We start from the raw sequence: 25,942 nt of genomic DNA on the forward strand, positions 1-25,942 counted from the left end.
ACTGCACTGTTGTATTTATATCTACAGTGTGATGGAAGCATAGCTACTATACTGTTGTGTCTATATCTACTGTGTGATGGAAGCATAGCTACTATACTGTTGTGTTTATATCTACTGTGTGATGGAAGTATACATGCTATACTGAACTGTTGTTTATATCTACAGTGTGATGGAAGTATAGCTACTATACTGTTGTGTTTATATCTACTGTGTGATGGAAGCATACATGCTATACTGAACTGTTGTTTATATCTACAGTGTGATGGAAGCATAGCTACTATACTGTTATGTTTAGCAAGACATTGGGGTATACGTATGTTGATGCAGGTATGTATTCGTGTGAAGAGATTGGGGTATACGTATGTTGATGCAGGTATGTATTCGTGTGAAGACATTGGGGTATACGTATGTTGATGCAGGTATGTATTCGTGTGAAGACATTGGGGTAAACGTCTGTTGATGCAGGTATGTATTCACGTGAAGACATTGGGGTATACGTCTGTTGATGCAGGTATGTATTCGTGTGAAGACATTGGGGTAAACGTCTGTTGATGCAGGTATGTATTCGTGTGAAGACATTGAGGTACACGTGGGCTGATGTGGATCTTTATTCAAGTGAAGACATTGGGGTATGCCTCTCTTGATGCGGTTATATATTCGTGTGAAGACCTATTTGTATACGTCTGTTGATATAGGTATTTATTCTTGTGAAAACATAAGGTTACACGTCTATCGATGCAGGTATATATCCATGTGAAGACAAAAGCGTACGCGTCTTTTGATGCAGATATTTATTCCTGTGAAGACATTGGGGTACACGTCTGTTGACGCAGGTATGTATTCGTGTGAAGACATTGAGGTATACGTCTGTTGATGTATGCATTTATTCATGTGAAGACATTGGGGTACACGTCTGTTGATGCAGGTATGTATTCGTGTGAAGACATTGAGGCATACGTCTGTTGATACAGGTATTTATTCATGTGAAGACATTGGGTTATACGTCTGCTGATGCAGGTATTTATTCATGTGAAAACATCGGGGTATACGTATGTTGATAAAGGTATTTATTCACGTGAAGACATTGAAGTATAGTCTGATGATGCAGGTATTTGTTCCTGTGAAGATATTCTGGGTCCATGTCTGTAGATGCAGATATATATTCATGTGAAGACATTGGGGTGTACGTATGTTGATGCAGGTATGTATTCGTGTGAAGACATTGGGGTAAACGTCTGTTGATGCAGGTATGTATTCGTGTGAAGACATTGGGGTAAACGTCTGTTGATGCAGGTATGTATTCGTGTGAAGACATTGGGGTATACGTCTGTTGATGCAGGTATGTATTCGTGTGAAGACATTGGGGTAAACATCTTTTGATGCAGGTATGTATTCGTGTGAAGACATTGGGGTAAACGTCTGTTGATGCAGGTATGTATTCGTGTGAAGACATTGGGGTATACGTCTGCTGATGCAGGTATGTATTCGTGTGAAGAGATTGGGGTAAACGTCTGTTGATGCAGGTATGTATTCGTGTGAAGACATTGGGGTAAACGTATTTTGATGCAGGTACGTATTCGTGTGAAGAGATTGGGGTATACGTCTGTTGATGCAGGTATGTATTCGTGTGAAGACATTGGGGTATACGTCTGTTGATGCAGGTATGTATTCACGTGAAGACATTGGGGTAAACGTCTGTTGATGCAGGTATGTATTCACGTGAAGACATTGGGGTAAACGTATTTTGATGCAGGTATGTATTCACGTGAAGACATTGGGGTAAACGTCTGTTGATGCAGGTATGTATTCGTGTGAAGACATTGGGGTAAACGTCTTTTGATGCAGGTATGTATTCACGTGAAGACATTGGGGTATACGTCTGTTGATAGGTATGGTTGGCAATACTCGGCACTTCAGAAAAGGAAAACGCTTTTACACATTTGTGATTTTTATTGAAATTGTAGCTATCACGTACTGATGATGATATCCAAACAAAATACAAAAAGGAGTGAAATATTATTGCGATTGGAGAAAAATCACACTAAACAGATATGGCTACTGCCATTCAAAGTGCACTAACATATATCCCCTGTAAAAAAGTATGGAATAGTTTCTTTTAAAGTGAAACTACTGGGAATGTCTGGCAATGAAAGTTGGTGGTTTATGCGATGATCGACGACGCTCTGGACCACCAAACGCACCAATAAAACAAATAGGTAGGTAATAATCTACGCTGGGCTTATGTTTTCTCACATATCGAGGTTCACTCTCAACATTCTCGACCGTGCGAATCAAGTTTGGATAAGTCCTAATGGGCGTTTTTTGGACCTGAACGCCGCACAGCATACTCGTTTGAAGGTGAGTCCATGCTGGCATGTGGTGGTATCGGATTGACTCCATATTGCCCATGGTAGTCACAGATCAACACAACAGTGATATAGTATTGCACCACAACGCATTAGGACCTTTTCATCTTTCGTGCATTGTACCATGACTGTGACCAAATCCCTCAACAGCAAACGGCCAAGTGAACACGCGTGGGACGTCACTCGAAGACGTTAAATTCAAAGTTAACCCACCACTCACATGACTTGAACGACAAGGTCGCCTACTGCCTAGCAGATCTGATGATGTTCCATTTGGCAACACGATAGGGAAGAGTATGTGTGTGGTTCATTCAGTGTCCCGAGTTTATATAGGGGTAAACATGCCTTCCACAAGGTCACTGGGGAGACGGCCTGGACACGGGAGACTGGGATATAGTGGGGCACTGTGGGTAATATATATATATATATATATATATATATATATACGTTACCTGCCATGTCTGCTACAATGCACATTTGAGGACAAAACAACCGTTGTTGAGGAACATACATATACAACTTCAGTTTAGCACTCCATTGCGTATATCACAGATCACTGTATATTGGACTATATATAGCACACATTAATCAACAGCCACATGGTACACCTCAGTTTGGATATGTGTCGAACTCTGGTATTCAGATTTTCACAGTTGAGCATATAATGTTGGCAAGCGACCTTCACTGTACAATTACTACGCAATTAACAATTACCATAGCTTTTGATAATTCAAATATTCTGCATATACAGTTATTACAATCTAGACTTTAGCATAGCACGATACGATACATCTCTCCGGAATGGCGGCTACTATTCAGGAGGTGGTGGATATCTCCGGGATAGCGACTATTGTTTTGGATGTGATGGTCTCTCAGGGATATCAACTATTGTTGTGATGGTGAGGGGAAAGTGGCTATTGTTCAGTATGCGATGGGCCTCTTCGGGATACCGAGCACTGTTACAGAAACTGACATTGCCCAGAGGTGAAGGTGAAGTTGATGAATACATAATGCTGCAGATGGAACGTCACGTGACTCCCTATGAACTGTCACGTGCAATCAACATCCTTGCGAATTCTGTAAAACAAGGACGTGCATATATATTCTGATACAAACATTCTTGAAATGAAACAAACATTATATGACTGAAACAAACATTGTAAACCTGAAGCAAACATTATAAAACTGAAGCAAGTAGAATGTCAGTTTGTAATCGCATGATCGTATATCCTGTCACATCGTGTGTGTACACGTGTGTAGTTAGGCAGACATAGATGTGTGTACACGTGTGTAGTTAGACAGACATAGATGTGTGTACACGTGTGTAGTTAGACATACATAGATGTGTGTACACGTGTGTACTTAGACAGACATAGATGTGTGTACACGTGTGTAGTTAGACATAGATGTGTGTACACGTGTCTACTAAGACAGACATAGATGTGTGTACACGTGTGTCTTAGACAGACATAGATGTGTGTACACGTGTGTAGTTAGACATACATAGATGTGTGTACACGTGTGTAGTTAGACAGAAATAGATGTGTACACGTGTGTAGTTAGACAGACATAGATGTGTGTACACGTGTGTAGTTAGACACATACATAGATATGTGTACACGTGTGTAGTTAGACAGAAATAGATGTGTGTACACGTGTGTACACGTTAGACAGACATAGATGTGTGTACGTGTGTAGTTAGACATACATAGATGTGTGTACACGTGTGTAGTTAGACATAGAATACGTGTGTGTACACGTGTGTAGTTAGACAGACATAGATGTGTGTAGATGTGTGTACACGTGTAGTTAGACATACATGATGTGTAGTTAGACAATACACGTGTGTACGTTAGACAGACATAGATGTGTTGTACACGTGTGTAGTTAGACATACATAGATGTGTACACGTGTGTAGTAGACATACATAGATGTGTGTACACGTGTAGTTAGACAGACATAGATGTGTGTACACGTGTGTAGTTAGACAGACATAGATACATAGATGTTTGTACGTGTGTAGTTAGACAGACATAGATGTTTGTACACGTGTGTAGTTAGACATACATAGATGTAGAGTTAGACAGACATAGATGTGTGTACACGTGTGTCCTTAGACAGACATAGATGTGTGTACACGTGTGTAGTTAGACAGACATGTAGATGTTAGACAGACATAGATGTGTGTACACGTGTGTAGTTAGACATAGATGTGTGTACACGTTTAGACAGACATAGATGTGTGACATAGATGTGTGTACACGTGTGTAGTTAGACATACATAGATGTGTGTACACGTGTGTAGTTAGACAGACATAGATGTGTGTACACGTGTGTAGTTAGACATACATAGATGTGTGTACACGTGTGTAGTTAGACAGACATAGATGTTTGTACACGTGTGTAGTTAGACATACATAGATGTGTGTACACGTGTGTAGTTAGACGTACATAGATGCGTACACGTGTGTAGTTAGATAGATCTGTATTGTCAGATAGATCTATATACTTGTGCACATGTGCACTTTGTAGTTAGATAGACCTAGATCCGCTCGTACAGTGATGTGTAGGTTGACAGACCTGAATGTTTGTACACATTTGTAGTTAGATAGACCTAGATCCGCTCGTACAGTGATGTGTAGGTTGACAGACCTGAATGTTTGTACACATTTGTAGTTAGATAGACCTAGATCCGCTCGTACAGTGATGTGTAGGTTGACAGACCTGAATGTTTGTACAAACCTATTCTGTCGACCATGCCGTTGCCGTTTCTGTCCAGGTCGGTGACCAAAGTATGGAGATCATCTTTTGTGAGGCAGCTCTCGTCACGCTGCAGACTGACTTTTTCCATGATCTGCTGGACCTTGCGCAGCGGGATCTCCTCCTGGTCCCCGGGGAACACCTTGTTGATGCAGTTTACTATCTCCATCTCCTGTTGTTCCACAGGCACGTCGTGGGCCGCGTGCAGACGACAGAACTCCTCAAAGTTAACTGTACCGTTATCTGGAAAGTGATAAAATGTGAAAAATAATTAAATCAAAGAGGCATATTGACACATATTCTTTTGAATATTCTAAGACAATGAACTGTGCTGTTGGAAATTAAAAGATCTATTGGTCAAACCATATGTCCACTACATCACAAATTGTTTTCGCACATGCATCAAATTCCCAATTCACTCTATTAACCCGTACACACCTTCCCCACACAGCCTGAATTTATACCACTCCATCATAACCTGAATTCAGACCATCCACTCACTAAAAGCATTCAGACAACCATGTCCCACACACGGTTCATACTATCCTCTCCCGAACACGGTTCATGCCATCCTCTCCCAAACATAGTTCATACCGTCCTCTCAAACACACGGTTCATACCATCCTCTCAAACACATCGTACATACCATCCTCTCCAACACACGGTTCATACTATCCTCTCCCACACAAGGTACATACCATCCTCTCCCAAACATGGTTCATACCGTCCTCTCAAACACATGGTTCATACCATCCTCTCAAACACACGGTTCATACCATCCTCTCAAACACACGGTACATACCATCCTCTCAAACACACGGTTCATACCATCCTCTCAAACACACGGTACATACCATCCTCTCAAACACATGGTTCATACCATCCTCTCAAACACACGGTTCATACCATCCTCTCAAACACACGGTTCATACCATCCTCTCAAACACACGGTTCATACCATCCTCTCAAACACACGGTTCATAATATCCTCTCCAACAAACTGTTCATACCTTACTCTCCCAAATACGGTCCATACCATCCTCTCCAACGCAAGTTTCATACCATTTTCTCCCACATACGGTCCATCCCTTTCTCTCCAACACACGGTTCATACCATCCTCTCCCAAACATGGTTCATAACATCCTCTCAAACACACGGTTCATACCATCCTCTCCCACACACGTTCACGCCATCCTCTCCAACACACGGTACACACTAATCTCTCCCACATACAGTTCATACCATCCTCTCCCACAAACTGTTTATACCACCCTCTCCCACACACGGTTCATACCATCCTCCCACACACACGGAACATACCATCACCTCCCGCGTATGGTTCATACAACCCTCTCCCACAGACGGTTCATACCTTACTCTCCCAAATACGGTCCATACCATCCTCTCCAACGCAAGTTTCATACCATTTTCTCCCACATACGGTCCATCCCTTTCTCTCCAACACACGGTTCATACCATCCTCTCCCAAACATGGTTCATAACATCCTCTCAAACACACGGTTCATACCATCCTCTCCCACACACGTTCACGCCATCCTCTCCAACACACGGTACACACTAATCTCTCCCACATACAGTTCATACCATCCTCTCCCACAAACTGTTTATACCACCCTCTCCCACACACGGTTCATACCATCCTCCCACACACACGGAACATACCATCACCTCCCGCGTATGGTTCATACAACCCTCTCCCACAGACGGTTCATACCATCCTCTCCCACACACGGAACATACCATCACCTCCCGCGTATGGTTCATACAACCCTCTCCCACAGACGGTTCATACCATCCTCTTCCACGCACGGTTCATACAACCCTCTCCCACAGACGGTTCCTACCATCCTCTCTCACACACGTTTTGTACCATCCTCTTCTACACACTGTTCATACCATCCTTTCTCACACACGGTTCATACCACCCTCTCCTACACACGGTTCATACCATCCTCTCCCATATACGGTTGATAATATCACCTCCCACACATGGTTCATACCATCCTCTCCCACAAACGGTAAACACTATTCTCTCCCAAATACGATTCATACCATTATCTCCCACACGCTTCTTAACATCACCTCCCGCGTATGGTTCATACCATTCTCTTTCACACACTGTTCATACCATCCTCTCCCACACACAGTTCATACCAGGCCCTCCTGCACATAGTTGATACCATCCTCTCCCTCAGACGGTCCATACCATCCCTCCTCCCACACACACGGTTCATACCATCCTCTCCACACACGGTACATACCATCCTCTTCAACACACGGTTGATACCATCCTCTCCCAGACATGGTTCATACCATCCTCTCAAACACACGGTTCATACCATCCTCTCAAACACACGGTTCATATCATCCTCTCCCCTTCCATCCCTCCAGTTCCATGCTTCCTTCCTCCATTTATCTCCTTTTCCTTCCATCCTCCGGTTCCTCCATTCCTTTGGTCCTCCTTGGTTCCTTGTGGTTCCACGGTTCATTCCTGGTTCCTTCCATCCTTGGTTCCTTGTCCTTTGGTTGTCTTCCATCGTCTCCATGGGTTCCTGGGCTGGTTGTTCCTTCATTCGTTGTCCGTCTCCGGGGTCCTTCCTTCGGTGTCCTTCGTTTCCGTTTCCTCGTGTGTCCGTGTGTCCTGGGGTCGTGTGTTTGTGTGTCCGTTCTCGTTTGTGGTCCTGGCCGTTTTTGTCTTCCTGGGTGTGTCCTTCCTCTGGGTTGTGGTTTCCTTGTGCGTGTTTCCTCCACTGGGTTTCTCCACTGGGGTTCTCGTTTCCTTCCTCCACTGCATAGTTCGATGGTTTGTCATGATTGACTGATTGATGGGTTTGGTTTGTGTGTTCAGCAATGTCACGGCCGGGATCCGTTGTTTCCTTCCTTCCTTCCTAGGCTACCCCACCACTTCCCACTCCTTCATGTATGAACATCATCTTCGCACAATGTACGTATGGCATCTGCTCACGCGTATTAAGGCCATTGTGTCTCATTATTCAGTATATACTCTCCTCTATGTAACCCCCGACAAATGTAGTAGACTGATCCCTGCCCTACCGTCCTTGTCAGCCTCGTATTAGAAGATTGCCTGTGCATCAGCTGATGTTGGAGTTTGACCCGCACAGCGCAGGGAGCCGTTTGAACTGCTCGGTTGATTCGATCGTTTTTCTGAGTGGATCTTAAACATGTGCGGAAAGCTGTAATGCAAGCATTGAGGTCAAAGTATTGATAATCCACCCAGAACACCGGATAATTTTAACTGACATACAAAATCAGTAACAACATTGTGATTCAATATCACAAGTATTGCTAAAACGACTGACATTTTTTGAAAATAAATATTTGGAAACCGAAGGCTTTTGTGTTTTAACCAAGACAAAAATCGATATGATGTATTATGTACGACCTCGTAAGCCGGAGCGAAGGTATACTGATTAGAGTCCAGATCAATGTACCTCTAGGTTGCAATTACAGTTGTATTGTCTTGATCTCGGATAGATTGCAGTAGTGGGATGTGCGTTGCCCACTGAAGGATCTTTCAATGGGAACTAATATTCAAAGATTTCCAGTAAATATTTTCCTAGGAAGTTATACGTGCAGTAATCTTTCCGTAAGATGTTAACTCGCTCTACAGTTGTAAAAAAGTTATATGCGTAATCTGGTAAGATGTTAACTCGCTCTACAGTTGTAAAAATTATATGCGTAATCCTGTAAGATGTTAACTCTCTCTACAGTTGTAAAGAAAGTTATATGCGTAATGCAGTAAGATGTTAACTCGCTCTACAGTTGTAAAAAGTTATATGCGTAATGCAGTAAGAGATGTTAACTCGGCTCTACAGTTGTAAAAGTTATATGCGTAATCCTGTAAGATGTTAACTCGCTCTACAGTTGTAAAAGTTATATGCGTAATCCTGTAAGATGTTAACTCTCTCTACAGTTGTAAAAGTTATATGCGTAATCCTGTAAGATGTTAACTCGCTCTACAGTTGTAAAAGTTATATGCGTAATCCTGTAAGATGTTAACTCGCTCTACAGTTGTAAAAGTTATATGCGTAATCAGTAAGATGTTAACTCGCTTTACAGTTGTTAAATTTCGCCTCTATTGCTAAAAGTTATATGCGTAATCCTGTAAGATGTTAACTCGCTCTACAGTTGTAAAAGTTATATGCGTAATCCTGTAAGATGTTAACTCGCTCTACAGTTGTAAAAGTTATATGCGTAATCCTGTAAGATGTTAACTCGCTCTACAGTTGCTATATGCGTAAAAGTTATATGCGTAATCCTGTAAGATGTTAACTCGCTACTTTACAGTTGTAAAAGTTATATGCGTAATCCTGTAAGATGTTAACTCGCTCTACAGTTGTAAAAGTTATATGCGTAATCCTGTAAGATGTTAACTCGCTCTACAGTTGTAAGTTATATGCGTAATCCTGTAAGATGTTAACTCGCTCTACAGTTGTAAAAGTTATATGCGTAATGCAGTAAGATGTTAACTCGCTCTACAGTTGTAAAAGTTATATGCGTAATCCTGTAAGATGTTAACTCGCTCTACAGTTGTAAAAGTTATATGCATAATGCAGTAAGATGTTAACTCGATCTACAGTTGTAAAAGTTATATGCGTAATCCTGTAAGATGTTAACTCACCCTACAGTTGTGAAGGTTGTATACCTTACCCAATCTTGCAACGTTTTATAGTCGGTCTACTATCATATGTATTAGGAATAATGTTTACTTACTTTCTAACTGGTCTTCGGAGAGGTTCAAGTCTGAGACAGTGCCATTTTCAACAATCTGTTGGTCAGCAGCAGGTTCCTGCTCTCGCGTCGCTTCCTCAGCAGATTCCTGCTCTCGCGTCGCTTCCTCAGCAGATTCCTTCTCTGGTGTCACTTCCTCAGCAGGTTCCTGCCCTGGTCGTCGCCTTCCTCAGCAGATTCCTGCTCTGGTGTCACTTCCCTCAGCTGGTTCCTGATCTGCTCTGGCCCCTCCTCGGCAGGTTCCTGCTCTGGTGTCGTTTTCCTCAGCAGGTTCCTGCTCTGGTGTTACTTCCTCAGCTGGTTCCTGATCTGCTGTCTGGCTTCCTCAGCTGGTTCCTGATCTGGTGTGGCCTCCTCAGCAGGTTCCTGCTCTGCTCTGGCACTTCCTCAGCAGGTTCCTGCCCTGGTGTCACTTGCTCAGCAGGTTCCTGCCCTGGTGTCGCATCTGTAGTAACTTGAGCAGTGTTCCCAAAATTGACGTTTTCTCCGTTGACGTTCTCTGTTCCTTCAGCGGCCTGAGTCTGGCCACCTTCCTGGGAGATGCTGCGGAAAATCATAAATCAAGAGGCTGGACCTTGTTCCACAGACCGATCGTAGCTACAGTCCTAAGTCTATGTTAAAGTTATAGTATTCACGATCATCTTAGCTCTACGATCGCTTTGGCAGACAGGTTCCCGGTACATATTCGGCGAATGTGTTTCATTTCTCGGTGACAATTCATCATGGCTATGCATGCACTAATCACCCATCATGTGTATTTTTTGCCTGCCCAATATACTTGATAATCTTTACGACACACCTTGATGCTTTTGTACGGAGCGGCCTTGTACCTTGTTGGTTTGCATGACGTGACGACGAACATGTTTGATTACAAGGCAAGGTCTACCGCTCTGTTTTCTTAAATGCAGTAACTACTCACCCTTTTTGTTTGCATGAAATAACTACCTACCGTGTTTGGTTCCACGCAGTGACCATCGCCGTGTATAACTAGGGCTGGGACGGGTAACCAGGATACCTGGGATGGATGGGTAATGAGTTGGACTCAATACCCGGACCCGTTATGATCATGTATAATAGATTAAACAACGTAATATGTTATTCTTTCATGATTAAAAGTTGTATTGTCTTTGAAGATTTAGACATAATTTACAGTCACCTGTTTTGAATATAATACATGATTCAGATATGGAAAACTCGAATTAAGCTGAAGAATATATTGCCATTTCGTAAAAAATTGATGTCAGGAATTAACATATCGGGTATCCAGGCAGGGTAGGGGCTGGAAAACCCGATTGGAAAATTTGGAACCGTCCCAGCCCTACTACAAATCTTGTTTGCAAACAAAGGCGACCAACCCTGTTATATTGGACACTTGACTGTTTGACTACCCTGTTTGATTGCTTGACACCAACCTCTCAGACTATATCAACACCATCCTCTCACACTATATGAAACCAATCCTCTCACACTATATGAACACAATCCTCTCACACTGTATGAACACCATCCTCTCACACTATATGAACACCCATCCTATCCTCTCACACTATATGAACACAATCCTCTCACACACTATATGAACAAATCCTCTCTACCTGTATCCTCATCCTCTCACACTATATGAACACCATCCTCCTCTCACACTGTATGAACACCATCCTCTCCTCACACTGTTTGAACACCATCCTCTCACACTGTTTGAACACCATCCTCTCACACCATATGAACTCCCATCCCTCAACCTGTTTGAACACCATCCTCTCACGCTATATGAAATACCATCCCTCTCACACTATATGAACACAATCCTCCCACACTGTATGAATACCATCCTCTCACACTATATGAACACCATCCTATCCTCTCACAGTATATGAACACCATCCTCTCACACTATATGAACACCATCCTCTCACACTATATGAACACCATCATCTCACACTCTATGAACATCATCCTATACTCTCACACCATATGAACACCATCCTATACTCTCACACCATATGAACACCATCCTATACTCTGACACCATATGAACACCATCCTATACTCTGACACCATATGAACACCATCCTATACTCTCACACCATATGAACACCATCCTATACTCTCACACCATATGAACACCATCCTATACTCTCACACTCTATGAACACCATCCCTCACACCATATGAACACAATCCTATACTCTCACACTATATGAACACCATCCTCTCACACTATATGAACACAATCCTATACTCTCACACTATATGAACACCATCCTATACTCTCACACTATATGAACATCATCCTCTCACACTGTATGAACTGTATTGTATCTAGTCATTACCCACCCTGTTTGATTGTATCTCGCCATTACCCACCCGGTTTGATTGTATCTAGTCACTACCCACTTTGTTGACCTGGCTACACAGGGCTACTACCAAAATGACGGCTTACATACGTTGTTGAGTGTCCGCTGCTCCAACTTCCCCGGCTCCATCTTCGTCAGCCTGACTCGCCACCAGCTGGGTCGTATCCTGAGTGTCCTGATCTGCCTGCGTTATTAATACACAGTATTCAGAGAATTCACTTGTCGGGATTAGGCTTAGGTTAGGGTTAGGGTTATCGGAAATAGTGAAACACATAGTATCACATGGTGGTAGTGTGTGGAAGTAGTGGCGAGGGGGTGGGAGGGGGTGTAGTTGTGCAAGGTGAGGGGCTGTTGACTGAGAAACTAAGCAGGCCTGTGTTGATGAACAACCTTAGTCTCAACCATCCAACACGCTTCTTCATTCAACTGGTGCACATGTCCGGGTACGACTTCCTAGTTGATTGTATGATTGTATGATTGTATTTAACCCAACAATCACTCAGCATAATCAGCTGGTAGTTCAGACAATACTGCGGTCGTTTAGTACACATGGACTTAAACCTGACGGTTGCATGTTCTTCTGTTACCTATCAAAGTAACGGCTGTATGCTCTTCCCCTGCCCCTTCAGTGTACCGACTGTATGCTCTTCCCTGGCCCTTCAGTGTACCGACTGTATGCTCTTCCCTGCCCCTTCAGTGTACCGACTGTATGCTCTTCCCTGGCCCTTCAGTGTACCGACTGTATGCTCTTCCCCTGCCCTTCAGTGTACCGACTGTATGCTCTTCCCTGGCCCTTCAGTGTACCGACTGTATGCTCTTCCCCTGCCCCTTCAGTGTACCGACTGTATGCTCTTCCCTGTCCCTTCAGTGTACCGACTGTATGCTCTTCTCTGCCCTTCAGTGTACCGACTGTATCCTCTTCCCTGCCCCTTCAGTGTACCGACTGTATGCTCTTCCCTGCCCCTTCAGTGTACCGACTGTATGCTCTTCCCTGCCCCTTCAGTGTACCGACTGTATGCTCTTCACTAACCCTTCAGTGTACCTGCTGTATGCTTTTCCCTGCCCCTTCAGTGTACCGACTGTATGCTCTTCCCTGCCCCTTCAGTGTACCGACTGTATGCTCTTCCCTGCCCCTTCAGTGTACCGACTGTATGCTCTTCCCTGCCCCTTCAGTGTACCGACTGTATGCTCTTCCCTGCCCCTTCAGTGTACCGACTGTATGCTTTTCCCTGCCCCTTCAGTGTACTTGCTGTAAGCTCTTCCCTGCCCTTCAGTGTACCGACTGTATGCTCTTCCCTGCCCCTTCAGTGTACCGACTGTATGCTCTTCCCTGCCCCTTCAGTGTACCGGCAGTTACTCTTCCCTGCCCCTTCAGTGTACCGACTGTATGCTCTTTCCCCTGCCCCTTCAGTGTACCGACTGTATGCTCTTCCTCCCTGCCCCTTCAGTGTACCGACTGTATGCTCTTCCCCTGCCCCTTCAGTGTACCAACTGTATGCTCTTTCCCCTGCCCTTCAGTGTACCGACTGTATGCGCTCTTCCCTGCCCCTTCAGTGTACCGACTGTATGCTCTTCCCTGCCCCTTCAGTTCAGTGTACCTTCTGTATGTACCGACTTATGCCTTCCCAGCCCCTTCAATGTACTGACTGTATGCTCTTCACTAACCCTTCCCTGTAGCCTGTATGCCTTCAATCATTGTACTGGCTGTAACGTACCGACTGTATGCTCACTTATCATTAACGGTAGTTTGTTATTCTCTACTCTATCCGGCTGTATGCCTAAACTTCATTGTAACGGTAGTTTCTATCATTGTAACGGTAGTTTGTTATTCCCTATATCATTGTAACCGGCTGTATGTTATTCCCTACTCTATCATTGTAACGGTAGTTTGTTATTCCCTACTCTATCATTGTAACGGTAGTTTGTTATTCCCTACTCTATCATTGTAACGGTAGTTTGTTATTCCCTAAACTATCATTGTAACGGTAGTTTGTTATTCCCTACTCTATCATTGTAACGGTAGTTTGTTATTCCCTACACTATCAGTGTACCGGCTGTATGTTATTCCCTACTCTACATTGTAACTATCATTGTAACGGTAGTTTGTTATTCCCTAAACTATCATTGTAACGGTAGTATGTTATTCCCTACTCTATCATTGTAACGGTAGTTTGTTATTCCCTACTCTATCATTGTAACGGTAGTTTGTTATTCCCTAAACTATCATTGTAACGGTAGTATGTTATTCCCTAAACTATCATTGTAACGGTAGTATGTTATTCCCACTCTATCATTGTAACGGTTATTCTCTATCATTGTAACGGTTGTATGCTATTCCCTACTCTATCATTGTAACGGTAGTTTGTTATTCCCTAAACTATCATTGTAACGGTAGTATGTTATTCCCTAAACTATCATTGTAACGGTAGTATGTTATTCCCTACTCTATCATTGTAACGGTAGTTTGTTATTCCCTACACTATCAGTGTACCGGCTGTATGTTATTCCCTACTCTATCATTGTAACGGTAGTTTGTTATTCTCTACTCTATCATTGTAACGGTAGTTTGTTATTCCCTAAACTATCATTGTAACGGTAGTATGTTATTCCCTAAACTATCATTGTAACGGTAGTATGTTATTCCTACTCTATCATTGTAACGGTTGTATGCTATTCCCTACTCTATCATTGTAACGGTAGTTTGTTATTCCCTAAACTATCATTGTAACGGTAGTATGTTATTCCCTAAACTATCATTGTAACGGTAGTATGTTATTCCCTACTCTATCATTGTAACGGTAGTTTGTTATTCCCTACACTTTCAGTGTATCGGCTGTATGTTATTCCCTACTCTATCATTGTAACGGTAGTTTGTTATTCCCTACACTATCAGTGTACCGGCTGTATGTTATTCCCTACTCTATCATTGTAACGGTAGTTTGTTATTCTCTACTCTATCATTGTAACGGTAGTTTGTTATTCCCTAAACTATCATTGTAACGGTAGCATGATCTTACTGACCATTCAGCGTTATGTTATGTTTGTTTGTTTATTTTATGTTTATCTTTATGTTTGTTTGTTTTTTTCCGGACCGATCTAATTAACGTTTGTTTGACCTTTCTGACCTTTCAGTGAAACTATTGTCTCTGTATCTCATCTAAAAGTGGTTGCCTTTGTATCATCATCTAAACGCGAATCGGTTCTTTTGCCACAGATCTGTGGAAGGACTTCTCGTCAGTACTATCAGTGAGTCGACCATGTCCTGCTTATCAATATACGACCTGCTTTATAGCCGACTACAACATACAAATAACTCCTTTCAGTGTTCTAAAGCGCTTCACGCCTCGGGTGTTGTCGACATTTAGGGCTCTTGAGAGGGCGTCCACCATGGATTTGCAGTTAAAACATTGTCTTGTCAATATGCCCTCCGCACAGTGTAATGCAGATCCACCTATATGGGATGGAAAGTCTTAAGGTCCCTAAGCAGCACGTCTGACGTGAGAGGAATGTGGGTTGAGATCGGAACATGTTAGAAATGACAGCGAAACATCGCGCCTGGGTGGAGACCATTTCAATATGCAGGGCATGTATAAGTAGTATACAACATACACCACACGTATATAGGTAACTTGTATAATAATAACACAGTCAGATTCTGTATGGGTTAACCATTCACAGAATACAGGATATCAATGGAAACAATTTACATTGCACTGTCTAACACTCACGCCTCTTTATAGCTTCATATCACACTGTACACACTAATACCTTTTTATCATCAAGATCACATCGGTAGTCTATATCATACGTACACACTGGTACTCTATATCACACCTACACATTAGTAGTGTATATCACACGAACACATGGGTAGTCTATATCACACCCACCCTTTGGTAGTGTATATCACACCGACACATGGGTAGTCTATATCACACCCACCCTTTGGTAGTGTATATATCACACCGGACACATGGGTGTATATCACACCTACACATTGGTAGTCTATATCACACCCACCCTTTGGTAGTGTATATCACACCTACACATTGGTAGTCTATATCACACTTACATATGGGTAGTCTATATCACACCTACACATGGAAAGTCTATATCACACCTACACATTGGTAGTCTACATCACACCCACACTTTGGTAGTGTATATCACACGAACACATGGGTAGACTATATTACATATACACATGGTTGGTCTATATTACATATACACATGGGTAGTCTATATCACACATACACATGGGTAGTCTACATCACATCTACACATTGGTAGTCTATATCACACAAGCACATGGGTAGTCTATATCACATCTACACATGGGTAGTCTATATCACACAAGCACATGGGTAGTCTATATCACACCAACACACTGGTATTCTATACCACACCAACACACTGGTAGGCTGTATCACACCTACACACTGGTAGGCTGTATCACACCAACACACTGGTATTCTATATCACACCAACACACTGGTATTCTATATCACACCAACACACTGGTAGGCTGTATCACACCTACACACTGGTAGGCTGTATCACACCCGCACAAGGATAGTCTATATCACACGAACAAAATGGTGGTCTATATCACACCCACACATTAGTAGTCTATATTACACTCACACACTGGCAGTCTATATCACACCCCATATGTCCAGTGTATATATCACTCACACATGGGTAGTTTATAATACACACACACATTGGTATTCTGTTTCACACCTACAAATAGGTAGTGTATATCACACTCACACATGAGTAATCTATATCGCACCCGCACACTATTAGTATATATCCCACCTACTTATTGGCAGTCTATATCACACCTACACAGTGATAGTCTATATCACACCCACACATTAGTAGGCTGTATCACACCAACACAAAGGTAGGCTATATCACATCAACACACTGGTATTCTATATCACACCAACACACTGGTAGGCTGTATCACACCAACACACTGGTAGGCTATATCACATCAACACACTGGTATTCTATATCACACCAACACACTGGTATTCTATACCACACCAACACACTGGTAGGCTGTATCACACCAACACACTGGTATTCTATACCACACCAACACACTGGTAGGCTGTATCACACCTACACACTGGTAGGCTGTATCACACCAACACACTGGTATTCTATATCACACCAACACACTGGTATTCTATATCACACCAACACACTGGTAGGCTGTATCACACCTACACACTGGTAGGCTGTATCACACCTACACACTGGTACTCTATATCACACCAACACACTGGTATTCTATATCACACCAACACACTGATAGGCTGTATCACACCTACACACTGGTAGGCTGTATCACACCTACACACTGGTACTCTATATCACACATATACATGGGTAGTCTATATCACACCCAAACATTAGTAGTCATATATCACACCAACACAGTGGGTAGCAGTATATTACAGCCACACATGGGTATTCTATATCACACCAACACAAGGGTAGTCTATATCACATCTAAAACATGGGTAGTTTATATCACATCTACACTTTGGTCCTCTATATCACACCAACACACTGGTAGTTCATAATACACCAGCACACTGGTAGTCTATATTACACCCGCATATGGGTAGCTCCATATATTACACCCGCATATGGTAGTCTCATCACACCCACACATGGGTAGTCTGTATCACACCTACAGATTAGTAATCTATATCACATCAACACATGGGTAGACTATACACGCACCCCACATATGGGTAGTTTGTATCACACCTACACATGGTAGTCTAAATGATGACACCCACATCTGGGTAGTCTATATCTCACCAAGACACTGGTAGTCTATATCACACCAACACATGGGTAGTATATATTACACTAACACACAATATCGATAGTAATATGTGTATGACACATATATACACACACCGTCATTGGTACAATGTGTGATTCCATTTTGGTGTCCTAAGCGTAGTTCATCCTCAACAGTATTCATATTACATTAATCAACATATTCTGTTTCTTTCTTTGTATACCCGCATACCTGCCAGTTTCAATAAATAATGCTTGGGAAGAGCAACGAAAACGAGAGAAAGAGCCGACACGTAAACTTCTTTACGCCGATTTTGCGATATTGTCTTCAAAAATGTATGTCCATTGATCATAGTATAAACATTTTGTGGATAGAAGTAATGATTCCGACCAAGATATGCAATTTATAGTGAAAATTTTCAATTTCTGAAACTTATCCTATCTCATGACTTCACTTATCCCACGGCTTACGGGCAGGTCGCAGATTACCCTGTGTCTGACAGTAATGTAACAGCAAGCTGTGTGGACTGGATGACAACCGCAGATAGAGATGCACAAGGAGGCCTGTTATGCATGGACACAACTCCTATGCTTGTGATAGGTTCCTCCAGAACCTCTTGGCTTACTAAGCTTAATGTCTTCCCCAGGGAGATGAGTGCTCCTGCCGAGCGATGTGGTGTTCGCCACGCACCTTGTACTCAGACAACGGATGCAACTCTACAAGTAGGCCTAGCCTTGCCACAATTTACAAGGTGCCCCCAAATCAAAGTCTTTCAATTAGAATTGGGCCAGCCCAAGCAGACTATCTTGCTGGTGGTCTGGTTTCTGTATTACCTTTGAAGAGCAGTAGAGCTGAGGGGGAAATGCGCATTAATTTTGTAGGTCTTCTCATGATATTGACAGCATGTTGAGGGTCGGTCATTATTAGAGGATATGGAATTGGGGCCACAAAATTGGTAGTTAATTGTTGAATCTTGTGGCGAACAGGTCTACTTGGGGCCATGATAACGGTGTAGATCATCGACTTAGAAGATCTGAGGTAGCAGTTCCCATTCCTGGTTGGAGTGAGACAGGGCATTGCCCATTACATTCTTTCACTCTGGGAATTACAGCCTTTGAATTTTAGGTCGTTTATATGCAGAGCCTGTTCGCCGATGACCACAGCCCGCCCGCTTTGGTGGTGGTGGTGAAAAAGTGAGCATCCCAAAACATGAGGCATACATTGTCGAACAAATGATGAGACATTAGAGACTCTAGCACAGACGCTCCATTCGGGCCAAGCCACCACTGAAGGACTGGACGAATCAGTTCTGGAAGGCTTAATCAGTCTACGTAACAGATGATGAGTCGGAGAGAGGGCATCATAGAGACTCCGTGCACACATTCTGTTTGTCGAGCCACCACTGAAGGACCAGACGGTCCAAATCAACTCAGCAGGGTTGTTGGCCTGAAGAAATGGTCGGAGGAACCGCTGTATCGGGTCAAAGTTGTAGCTGGCCTCTGTAGGTTAGGCTTGTGCCGATGTCAAGAGGGCTAACAATTCCTGCCTCTGGCAAAGGGTTGTTGCTGAATTTTGGCCCACCTGTCTAGGGGAACAAACATCATTCGCTGATGGGTATCGAACACTCACGCCAATGAATTGGAGTCGCTGAGTCAGCTGCTAACTCCTATTTTGCGAACGCTCAACAGCCACCCTAACTACTGATCCAGCTTGGTGGTGGGACTGGACTTGATGTAATAGTACGAATTAGATCCCCGCGGAGCTTGAATATAGTCGCCAATGTAACTTCTGAATGTAATACCTGCCGGCGAAGGAAACTCGTGATCTGCTTGGTAATATGGGTGAAAAGCCACAGAGCCGGAAATTCCAATTGGCAGGACTCAAAGCCGGAGGTATTCCGATGCCCTTGGTGGATTGGCATGTGAAAATAGGAAGGCCCTGTAGGTCAAGACTGATGAGCTAGTCTCCACTCTTCACAATGGAGCTAATTAGACTGATCAGCACTATCCTGAAGTGGGGTGTGTTGGTTGCAGATACTTGGCACTGAATAGCTTCATGTTGAATATGAGCCGAAGTTTTGGAATGTATCTTTGGTACCAGAAAAATAGGAGAGTAGAAGCCTGGAGCTTACAGGCAATGGACCGAGAGGCTTGATTGCACATTTGTCTAGGAGCCGCACCTATAGTCGAAAGCACAGGGTCTGCAACTGGTCCAGAAGGTAGGTTCGATGAGGCAGGCAGGACGCCAGAGGAGGCTTCCCACTGAGAAGCATCTGGTAGCCAGCTGTCAGAATAGCTGATGTGCTGAATCGCTCAGTATGGTCCAGTTTGGGGCTTAAGGTACTCAGTCTCCCGCCTACTGGGCTGTGGAGTTACCAGTCGCGGCAAATATGTTCAAAGTCCGAGCCTTGGGGTCGGCTTAGGGAGGGCAATGGAATGGTCCACCACGGTTCGATTTTCTACCCTTCCTCGACCTTGACCTTGGGGTCCACGGTAAAGGTCCTTCGACTCAGGGTTGGTAGGGGTGAAACTTGCATTGCTTGAACAAGTTTTGGAGGTGAGTTTTCTGTAAGTTTAAGAGTTCAACAGAGACCTGGAAATTGTTCTCCTTGGCCACCTTGGTGCAGACTGATCATGCCACTAAACAGGGAGTCAGATTACTCAGAAGACCAAGGTTGTCTAAATAGTTCCGCCTTAAATCTTTCATCCCAAGATGATAAATTGAGACGTACAGATAGAGTATTGACGAAAAAATATGACAGCTGGTTGGGGATAATCTGGTCCAGAATAAGCCGCCATACAACCCTGATGTAGGCATGCTCCAAAAGCAGCAGGAACAGCATGTGAATCCACCTCTATCCTCAACAAAAACTGGTGAAGTTGAACGCTTACCACAGAGTGTGAAGACATCTTCATCCACTGGAGGAGCAGAGGGACAGAGTGGTGATACTATGAGTGTGAGCAGCAGCTGAGGATATCTAAGCACTGAGAGCCCGGCCCTGAGGACTCTAGAAGTGAGGCAGATAACTGTAAGATGCACGGACGGACGAGAGATAGTAGACAAATCTCTATTCTTAACGGCATAAGAACAATACAGATCATCCGTGATCTGCTCATTGGGAGATGTAGTTTTTCAACAATCCAGACTAAGACGCGACACGGCTCAACCAAATCTTAACAACCCTCCAGGGTAGATATGTCCGAATGTCCAGAAGACTGAGAAGGGATGTCCCCATGAGATGAGACGGCTAGTCGAAGCAGCTGAACAGATTGGCGCAGGAACACGGGTCTGACATTAATTCCTGGCAACCGTAATAGCACACAGCATTGTGTCCAAGTCCAGCTGATGTCGCGGTGCTGGACTCCAAGATTCAGAAATCATGCGAGGGTTGAAACAAGGAAATGAGATAGCACTGGGTTCAAGAAGGCTCAGGCCTAGAGGTAGCGGAAGAAATAGCAAGCCGACGCGGTAGGTGAGCGCGATCCTATGAGGAAGAGAGAATCAGTGAGTGCAAACGGTCTGACCAAGTGCAGTTGGGTGAATTGACACGCTTGATGCAATCCAGTTGAATTAATTCAGCCTGAGGAATCAATCAATAAGTCCAGTGGCATGATTTGGTTTGGCATGGAGAATTGGTTAGGCGATGATATCTGGTAATGGAAAGGCTTAACTGGTTCGGCTGTGAGAATCAATGCGGCTTGGAGACTCCATACAACCACAGCCATGAGATGGTGAATCGGTTCGACGATGGGAATAAATTTGGTGTGGTGAATCAGTTAGACTGTATGGATTGATTTGGTGTGGTGAATCGATTCGCTGTGTGAAACAGGTTGTTCTGGTGAATCGATTCGCTGTGTAAATCGATCCTGTGTGTTGAATCAATTCAACTGTGTGAAATGGTTCATTGTGGTGAATCGATTCAGCTGTGTGAATCGCTTCGGCATCTCGGCTTGAAGAATCAGTGTGTAGGGTGAATCAGTTTGAAATGGTTATTAAGTTCGGTGGGGTGGTGAATCAGAATGGCTATGGGAACTGGTTCTGCCAGCAAAACTGGAAAGTCGGGATGATAACTCACCGCGTGAGAGATGGATCGCTGTGGTGACCGAGACCGCATTACAGGAAATCTACTACAGAGATGCTAACCAGTTCGAATGCGATCTGGAACAGCTGAATGAATGTGAGCGCCTGGTGAGTTAGAACGGTGTTTGAGTCGCGGAAACACTGGAACGAAAGTAGCTGAACCTGAGCGCATGGTAAGCTCCAGACTGGAAGAGGCGCGGCGCTAGCTCCTTCCGATTTGGTGATGGGGAGGCTGACACACGCTTCCCCTGAATGAGACTGGCCAGGTTCCACTGATCACTGAGGTGGAATCGAAGATCTGGATGCTGATAGTGTAGAGCCGCAGATCCTGTGTAGTAGTAGACATTGTGGGGATTTTCTACCACCACAACCCTTGAATGGATTGATGCCGAATGGCTTGGTGGGAGATCAGCCCCTAAAAGTTCCGGCTGTCCCTCGAAGGTAAAATTCCCTGACGACAAGGCCCATAAAATGCTCTGCATCTGAGGGTGGGGACTTTATTCGAGGAGGAATCAAGACGGGACGATCAGTACGAGATCACTAGCTTGGAGATAGACCATGTTCCTATGAGGCATTCCTTTGCTCTGTCTGATAAGTTTAAGAGCACAAGTATGTTTATATGCCTTGAAATCTTCTGCTAACAAGCTTCACAAAACTTCTCCCTTGTACATTGACCGATTCACCCATGCATTGAGCGCAAAATTTATGCTTTGAGGAAGGATTTCATTTTCCCATGACAAAACGTGATCATAGAACTCAAAATATTATAGCGTCCACAGGGTGGTGTGACAAGAAAGAGAATGATCACCAGAGATAGTAACGGGCAGGTAGTGGACCATGCTGCACACCCTAACTGGACTGAGGAAGCTGTCCGGTAAGGGGAGCAGCATGGAGTACACGGGTGTATGGACAAGGAGGCCTAAGGAATAAGTTTTCAGTCGCTCCACTCAGTATTGAAGTAAGAGAGAGAGAGCAAGTCGCGTGAAATAGGAGAAGTTTAAACATGGAAATATTACATATCTTTGTTAATACAGTCGAAAGCACCGCTTGTTTTGACATTCATGGGACCAAGAAAAAAATATCGAAGTTATCCTAACTTCGGCAACCGACCAGGACATATGATCACATATCACTATGAAAGAAAACAAAATGTAATTTCTTGAATACAATTGATATTTTATACTTATCCTGACTCATGCTATTTGCTTGTCTTCTTCTTCTGGCGAAACATAGTGGAACACTTGTATCTCCCAATTGAAGCCCCTTCAATGTAAAATCACTAATTAGTACTCACGAAGTTATCTGTCCCCTCGTAAGCTGAACGAGGGCCACCTCCAACCATGTGCCTCACTCTCCTTTTATATGAGCCCAACACTTGAATTTACAGGGAAATCCAAAGTGTTATGTGGGAGGACGGGAGTTTATTATGAGTCAGGATAAGTATAAAATATCAATTTTATTCAGAAAATTACATATTTTCCTTATCCTGACTCATGCTATTTGTTTGTAGAACTGGAATGAATACGGAGGTGGGAATATAGAATACTTTGGATTTGGATAATTAGTGATTTTGAACTGTAATGACTGTAATAACCCCTTATGGGAACTTCATTAAGGCACTGAATTGATGAATTCCCTGCTGCTAACTTATCAGCTGCCATACATGGGTTATTACAATATAATTATTATGATAAAAGTATATACAAACATGAATACAAAGCTTAAGACTAATAGACTTAAGTTGTTAATATGATAGCATAAACTCCTTTAGAGTTTATTAGCTAATATACTTTTATGAAGTAAACCAAAGTACTAAGCTTAAGATATGAATAAACTTAAGCTATATGAGTATAGTACTGTGCTTAAGCACAGATTAAGATTTAACTTAAGCTATATAATAGCAAAACTCCGTGGAGTTTGTTAGCTTATACATTTTATAATGTGACTGATAATACTGAGCTTAAGATATGATGAAACTTAAGCTAAATATATATAATAGCAAAACTCCTTAGAGTTGTTAGCTAATATATTGTATGATATAACAACTATAGTACTTGAGCTTAAGATAATAAAATGAACTTAAGCAAAATATATATAGCATGTAGCTATTTAGTATTGTTATAAAATCTGTAAGACTGACTTATCTTCTGAGGAACTGTCAACTGTTGAGCTTGAGGACCATGGGACCGAAATGTCTGATACCTGAGACGCCCTCGTGGTGATATCTCCTCAGATAGTGGTTGGCAAACACCATATCGGATCTCCAGAAACAACCCTCCATTATGGTATTCAAAGAGCAGCTGCCGTAGAGCAAGTGTAGATGCTAGCTTCTAATTTCATGAGGATTAGATGCTCTTGGAGGGTCGAGTCCTGCAGCCTTGTAGGCACGTGAGCATGACAGTTCTGATCCAAATGGAGATAGTAGTATGTGAGACTTCAGTCTGCGCGAGCTGTAGATAGAGGGATAAATAATCTCTTTGAATTTTGCTCTCCTCTGTTTGGATCGCTGGAGATATATTTTCAGTGCTCTTACTGGGCATAGTGATAGATCCATCGTGATCATGAGGTCCAAGCATAGATGAGAGAGAGCTGGGACGTGGAATAATCTGTCTGGTTGACCTGGCAATTGGTTCTTGGCTATAAAATCCCAGCTGTAGTCCCAGATGCACGATGTTATGAATATCATCAAAGCTGTTCCTCTCAGAATCCAATGCGAATCTCTGACATCCTGGCAGCCGTGAGCTGGAGATAACAGGATCAATGTTTTCTGAGTCAGTGATTCAAACGATGTAGATTCTAATGGTTCATAAGCCTAACTTGTGAGGTGTTGGAGCACTATATTCAGATCCCAAGCTGGAGCCGTGAAACTTCCGCTTTTGATCCTCCAATCGGAATGCTCGTGAGCAAAGCCGAAGTTACTCTGGGGTTTTGGTTAGCTTGACGACTCGCTCTCATAGTTATGACAGAGCTTATTGCTGCAAGATGAGTGGACAAAGTTGAGCCTTTTAGATTCTTAGTCTGACGTAGAGATAACATAAGTAGTCAGCCACTTGAGGAAGAGTAGTATATCTGGCTGTAAATCCTTCTTAGCAGCATAATTGACAAAACTGTGCCATTTTGTCATCGTGTGATAAGCTATGCGGAGTTGAGTTACGCGAGGGCAAGCGCGACTGCTTTTTTGCTGCTCTGGCTGAATAACCTCTTATTCAGACATGCCTTGATACAATCCATACATGAAGTTGGAATATTTCTGGCTTTCTGTGCTTTTGTTTGGTGTATGGATGTATCAACAGATTCTCGAGCACTCTGGAAGTTGTAGAATTGGTTGTCCGGATTTCTTGAATAAGAGTTTGAAACCACGCTCTCACTGGCCAGTAGGGCGGACCAAAATCAGATTGAGGCTCTGGCGCTTTGACTGATTTTCCGTGAAGACTTGTTGGATTAACGCTGGTGGCAGAAAAGCGTACGCTGGAGTCCCTCCAACGATATGCTTAGTGCGCCCGCTGCCCATGCTAGTGGGTCTGGAACTGGCGCATACTTAATGTTGTCAGTGGTTTGTTGAATCGAGTGGCAAATAGGTCTACTAGTGGAGATCCTATTTCCATGATTATTTGGGTGAATATCTCTGTGTGGAGCATCCATTCTGTCGGCTAAGGTAGGTGTGGCCGAGAGAGCATCTGCTAATACATTCTTTGCTCCTGGAATGCGGCAAGCTCTGACATGTATGTTTAGATTGTCGATTAAATCAACAATGGGAAATATAGAGACAGTAAG

The 25,942-nt window shown here is 43.2% G+C and overlaps 1 long non-coding RNA gene across 1 annotated transcript; it reads right to left on the minus strand.

The window, feature by feature from the left end:
* Positions 1–2,820: 2,820 nt before the first annotated feature.
* Positions 2,821–8,245, minus strand: LOC124265753. The gene is made up of 3 exons (XR_006895526.1): positions 8,204–8,245; positions 5,110–5,370; positions 2,821–3,443 (listed from the first exon to the last, which is right to left on the minus strand). It is a non-coding gene; the product is annotated as an uncharacterized LOC124265753 (long non-coding RNA).
* Positions 8,246–25,942: the final 17,697 nt, after the last annotated feature.

This window comes from Haliotis rubra, unplaced genomic scaffold (assembly GCF_003918875.1).
Source record: "Haliotis rubra isolate DU_JTF1 unplaced genomic scaffold, ASM391887v1 Scf991, whole genome shotgun sequence".
Lineage (NCBI taxonomy): Eukaryota > Metazoa > Mollusca > Gastropoda > Lepetellida > Haliotidae > Haliotis > Haliotis rubra.